Genomic DNA, 7,006 nt, shown 5'->3' with positions numbered 1-7,006 from the left:
TGTCTTGTTTAGGTTTGAGTATCCAGAAAATTAGAGTGTTTTGTGATCAGTTTAATTGTTTAGCCTGATGTTTAACTTCGCCTGATAATTATTTATGTAACAGTATATGAGGCGATGTTGTGGTTAGGCGAAGTTACGATTAACTTCGCCTGGCCCTTTTTACTTAACTGTTATCCAGCGAAGTTCAAGTTGAGGCGAAGTTGTTCCCAACTTCGCCCCACCTCTAACTTCGCCTATACAGAATAAATCATAACTTCGCTCATGGTAAGAGGCGAACTTGTGATTTGCCTTGACGTTTATCTAACTTAGCCTGTTTGTTGCAGAAATGGCTGCTGTAGCTGGAGCAGGTGGTGCAGGTGGTGATGACGGAGGAGACAACCAACGACAGTTTTTCCCGGGCCATAACATGTACATAACATTAGACCCGGATGCGAGCGGTGTTGATGATTTCCGCGAGATCATCACATTTCTTCTCCGCTCGCGTATATTCCACGCGATTACCACAACACTGCCGATATCCTTGCCAAACATTGAGGATTTTTGGCAGACAGTGGAGTATGACTGTCGTGTCGAGCCCCCGGTTATGCGAGCAACGGTCAACAATCAGATTGTTCAGTTCTCATCTGAACAGATCCGGGCGGCTTTGCGGTTTGGAGATGAGACGAGAGACGATCCGACAGATTTCGTGGCTCCATTCCGAGATGGTGCGTTTCTGAGAATGGGATATTCTGGTCCCTTGGGGGATACTCAGAGACGCAAGGGGTTCTTGCTAGACCAGTGGCGCTTTCTCATGCATGTGATGATCGTGTGCATGTCAGGAAGAAAGGCTGGTACTGATGGGATGGGCGCGACCATGCAGTCGGCGATGACTGCTCTGACTTACAATAAGCGATACAGCTTTAGTCAGATGGTATTTTATGAGATAGATCGTCAGAGAAGGACGGTGGCGCGTGAGAGATTTCTTATGTATCCAAGATTCATTCAGATGATCTTGAATCATGTTGCTCCCACGTTACCTCAGCGTCGCCCGATTCGATACGTGGAAAGTGTAAGTAAAAGGATCTTCGCCCAGTGCAGATCTTCCAGTGCGAGGAGTAAACCTGAGCTCCGTCCTCGACATACTCCACTATTTGGGTACTTGGTCAACCCAGAGTATGTTCCGGCTCATGGGGACGAGTTTCGGGATCCTCAACCACAACAGGCTGGAGCACCTCAAGCTATACCTGCTGCTCCTGTTGTGTCACCGGAGGAGAATGTAGACCTTGATGCTGCGTTTGGCGGTCAAGGATTCTTTGATATGGAGAGGGTTGATCCAGAGGAAAATGTGCAAGTCTCAATTGAAAGGGTTTCGAGTGTGAATGTGACTAGGGCAGCTACAACGGTGGCTGATTCTGATTCTGATGATGAAGTGGATGAAGCAAGACGAATTTTGGTAACTCAAGAACGAATTCATGGGAATAGAAAGAGAGCTGATGATGACAGTGAGTCAGATTTTGAGGAAGAAGTACATCAGCTGATTCGTAGATCAAGAAGGGAACGGACAGGTGCAGGTTCGGGAGCTGGTGAGAGCTCAAGGGTGGTACGTTTCACTCCAACCGCACTGTCCGGTATGACCATGGTTCCTACATCATTACAAGTTACAAGGCCAAGCACCACGGACGTTCCCGTGGTGGCTACCTCATCTGCATTCGGCCTCCCACCCACTACATTCCACCTATTGACTCTGGAGATTGTATCCTTGCCACCTCCAACTCTTACTCCAACGGAGGTTGTGGCTAGATTTATTGAGTCGACGGTTGTAGCGACTGCAGGGTTGTCGGTGACGATACCACCTGCGGTTACGTTTACGCCTACTTCTGAGGTCCCGGTTACATTGGAAATCCCTCCTCAGTACACTCAAGATATATCACATCTGAGGTTTGATTTCGATGCAACCTTATCCGACACTGAACAAATAGCAGCACTTGAACGGGTCGTGGCAGAACAATCAAGGGTGAATCTTATCCAGACCCATGCTATTCAGCGCCTCGTTGCAGAGAATAAGATACAATCGTCCCTGCTGATCGAACATGGCAAAATCATTGATGCTTTGAAGGAGTTCTTGGCATCTCAGGGGGAGACGAGCTGTAAAGGCGATGAGCTGAGGACTAAGAAGTGAAATGATCGAGACGATGATCCCAATGCATCAAAAGGTGCAGGTGGAGAGTTGCCAAGAACTGAACAAGCTCTTGGGACTTCCACATCTCAGGGGGAGTCAACAAGTGCAGCGGGCGGTACAGGTGATGATGTGGTGGTCGTGGATGTTGAGGAGATGGATGATGATGTATTACCAGTTGAAGAGATAGATAAGATTGGTGCAGAGATTGTTATTGATAATGATATTGAAGAGGGAGAGATTATAGAAGAGAATATTGAGCAAGAGATTCCGGATGTTGATAAGGCAAATATGAGTAAAGATATGGGAAGTGATGAGACGGAATGGGAAGAGCAGCCAAGATGGAAAGAAGGCTACGCTCAGTGGTTCGTAAAAACGAAGAAACCGGCGGTCCCTACTATGTTTAAGAAGAGTTACAACATTAGAGGTTATGTTGAAGCGAGAAAGGGGATTATATGCTGGATATATGATGAGCAGTTGAGGCTCTTTGTGATTAAAAGATATAATGGTATTCAGTACTTCAAGAGGATGTTGAGATCGTTGAATACATTGCCAGAATGTGAAGTGAAAGACTTAGCCAGATTGGGGTTAATAAACAGGATTGATGATAATATGGCTAGAGTCATTGGGAAGATTGTTTGGAAGGAAAGTATAAAAGAAAAGAAGTTCGAGCTGTTGAAACCACAAAAGGGAAAACTTATCGAAGGCAAAGATAGAGGATTGAGAGCAGATGGCAAGCCTTGGATGATTATGAAGTATAAGCCGATCCGGTGTTTAAAAGAAGTGCCGATGAAACAAATGCCCAAGGATGTGCTGAAAGATCTGAAGTGGTGGTATGTAGATTGTGAAACAGCTGAAGCAGTAATGGAGGACGAAAATGAACAAGAGCTGCTGAGAGTATATGATCCGATGCATCTAGTGAACTTGTCTCAAGCTGATCTGCAGGTGTTGAATGAGAAAAAGATATTTTATATTCCTGCTTGGAAAGAAGAAGCGAAGAAATATCAAAGAGTTGTATCAGTGTGTGTACGAGAAGGAGTTCATGCTTAAAGATGAAGATACAAGATTGTTGAAGATTACAAGACACGTGCTTGAAGATAGAGATATGAAGCTACTGCCAAGGGGGAGTCTGTTGGTACATGATGTCAGTAGTTCAGTATATAGTGTCTGTAATCGAGTTAGTTGGATTTGTGTTTTGGATGTAAGCGAAGTTCTCACAAGTTCGCTGATATAGGCGAACTTGTGGAACAAGCGAAGTTAGGAACAACTTCACCTAAACATGCTAGGCGAAGTTGTCGTCTGATATAAGGACGAGGTTACGGCTAGGTTTAGTATTCATTCATTCATTCATTCATTGATCGAGTTGTAACGAGTTGTCCAGTGTTTTTGATTGATATCACGTGTTTTCGGTTGCAATACAACGTGTCTTTGTTTATTGTAACGTGTGTTAACTCGTATCGTCTTCTACGCTCGTAACGTCTTACGTAGGGATTCCGCACCTACGTAGAACGAGATATTCCGTGTAGATCCGGCTGGGAACCTACAAATATATACAAACAACTGACCCGAGACATACGTATATTGTGTACCATGCTCGACAAACAACTTAAATACAACTCTTAACATACCGAGTTTCATCCACACGGTTAAAATAATAAAAGGCCAAGGCAAACACGACTTGTAATGTGGGTTTAAACAAACAAAAGGGAAAGGGCACAAACTTGGCTCCTAAGGGATAATGTAGGGTAGGGGGTATTTTTTTTTCATGTAAAGGCCATTATTTGTGGGTTTCTACAATCCTATTTCTCCATACAGGTGGTGGTATTAAGATCTCGAAATGCATGAGACAACCAAGTTCTAGATATCGTGGACATACTGGTTACTCTCTATAATGGCACTCGTATGACATGTGTATATACTATGTATTATATGTGTATTATATATAAAGCAAATCTCACACACGTACTGAAGGAATTAGGCTGCCGATATGAAACATGTGTACCCGTCCCCATGACTCTTTATCCCCATCTAAGCGGTCCGTTTTAATTTACCACTTTTAAAAACATTTGCATGGGAAGACTTTCGAGAAGCTTAAAAACTGACCTTGACCAAAAACCTCTACTTTGCATTAATAATAACAATTAACAAGTTACAATTCTGGATTTTGCGCACAATCAAGGCACTCTAAGGCAAACATTTTAATTTTACCCCCATCCCCACACTTGAGGTTGACATTGTCCTCAATGTTTAAATTTTAGCATTAAAATATATTATTGAGGACGGGGTTAAAATTGGCTTATTATAAATTTTAAAACCGGGTTTAATGTGATGATCCTAAAAATTATACAACTATACAATTACACTTTTACCAATAAAACTAATAAAACAAAGAGAATTATAAGAACGAGATCACCTGATAAGAAAAATAAGCCACTCGAATATACTCATGATTGCGCTCAACGAACCCGGCTCCTCAATTCACTCAACAGAATCTGAAAACTCTCACACGTGTAGAAGCACGCTTCTCACAACGGTTAGAATAGGTCTTTTAAACCGTTTGCAAAACTGTTAATTTTAATTACCAAGCCAAGTTAAATAAATTTCATAATTAAATTTGTTAAACTAGTAAAATTGTTAAAAGACCTAACTCACTTTCGTAGGAATCACGATTACATTTAGCATATGCAACAAGCCCTTTAAACCCCCCGGTAGCCCGGGTGGACGAGTGAGGTCTCGTGAGGGTTTATAGTGAACTACACCCACAAAGTTCTAAATACAACATAATATACACGTACCTGAATACAAGGCCGGGCTGCCTCCCGGTTAGCGCTAATTTTTTTTTTGTTAAGGTCTTCAGCCGGACCATACCTGATGTGCTATTCATGGTGGTCTCGTAGGGTGCTTGCCTCCTTCTGCTCCTAAACTTGTTCCATTCTCATCATTAGTTTTGTCCCATACCTGATCATAAAATTTACACATTTCTCTGTAACAATCAAACTCCACCTTTTTTCTTCTTCTTCTTCTTGACTTCTTCTTTACCTTCTCTTCATTTAACATGTCAATCATAAAACATTCTTTCTTTTCTATTTGATTCTCCTTCTCAGGAGATCCACACTTGTCAGTTTTATGATTAAATGAATTAGAAAACACCTTTAAACTCATTTTCTTTTCCCCGAACCTCATTCTAACCGTTCCTTCATCACAATTAATAATACCCTTTGTTGTAGCTAAGAACGGTCTACCCATACTAACAGTCGGTTGTGTATTCTTTACACAGTCAAGAACGAGGAAATCTACATGATAATAGAATTCACCAATTTTTACAATCTCATCCTTTACAATCCTCCTAGGATACTTAGGAGTTTGATCAGCCAACAACACTGTTGTTTTAACTTTTTGTAGTGGCCCAAAATCATACTGATCGTATAAAATCCCCGGTAAAATACTTACACAAGCTCCAAGATCCAAAAAAGCCCTGTCTAATTTAAAATAACCTATTTGTATTGAAATAATAGGTGTTCCTGGATCTTGAAGTTTTGGGGGAAGGGTACCCATCAAAACGGCGTTCATACTGGCAGTTAAATCAAGTTGTTTAGGAAACTTGTGACGTCGCTTGTGGGTACTTAACTCTTCTAAACACTCAACATGATTAGGAATCGCTTTAATTTGTTCAAGCAACGGTTTATTTATTTTCACTTTTTCAAAATTTTCCCACTTTTCACTCTTAGGTTGTTCCCGTTTACTTAAATTTTTTGGCGCGAGTAAAGCCATTGGAAATGGAACTTTCACGTTCAAATTACTAATTTCAGAAAACGTGTTATTTGAATCACTTGCAGACTTTGTAAAACTTTTAACTTCCTGATCATGTTCACTATCACCCTTAGACTCGGTTATACCATTCACCCCACCCTCAACACATTGTGGTGAATGAGTTTCAATAATTGAAATTTCAGAAATAGGACGAGTACTTACCTCATTTATGTGGACACTCGTTGTGTTAGACGATTTGTGAGTTGGACATATATGAGGATCACTACAAAGCTTACCTTGATCTCTTCTGATGATTGCCATTTCTTCAGTTAATTGTCTAACCTGCCGTGACAATGCCTTAATTTCCTTATCTCTGATCTTGTTGCCTTTCTGAATATCCATCATTAGCTCAATAATTGTATCCAATTTTTCATTGATGGAGTTATCATCCGACCCATACTGACCCATTTGCCTATTTCCTTGATTATGCCAGTTGCTTTGATAGTTACTTTGACTTCCTTCATAGCAATTCTGAATTGGTGTCTCAAAAGATCTTGCATTCTGATGTGGTGGCCCGAACAGTGAGGCGTTCTTTGGTACTATAGGCACAAAATGACTGGCAACTCCTCTAACTGGGGCTTTGTGATTTGCCCTAGGCGCTGTATCCATATACTCATCTTGACCCTGATGTCCTCCATAATTGTTCTGCTGATCACCATTATACCTTTGCCGACCGAACTTGACCCGATTCTGACCTCTTTGATTACATGGTGGCACTGAAGGCACAATCTCATCAAACTCATCATATTCATATTGGGTTTGGGTTTGAAGATGTGGCAGGCCAAAGTTTGAAAATTGTTGTTTTTATGAGAATGGTGGGTACAATGCGCTACCTGGTGGACTTTGATTACTGTAATAACTCATAACCGAACTACACGTATGTTGCCGACACTATAATAATTTCCTGCACAAGCAAAGACAAACAATACCAAGTGTAATACTGAACTTAAACAGATCGAAATAAAAAGAAACATATTTTTGGTGGTCCATGGGACAACCCTTAATTGATTTAAAACCGTAATAATCATGATTTGAATTTGT

This window comes from Bidens hawaiensis, unplaced genomic scaffold, assembly GCF_021521415.1.
Source record: "Bidens hawaiensis isolate Kalapana, Puna unplaced genomic scaffold, B.hawaiensis_p1.1 tig00028525_1, whole genome shotgun sequence".
Lineage (NCBI taxonomy): Eukaryota > Viridiplantae > Streptophyta > Magnoliopsida > Asterales > Asteraceae > Bidens > Bidens hawaiensis.
Note: the sequence above shows the minus strand (reverse complement) of the source record.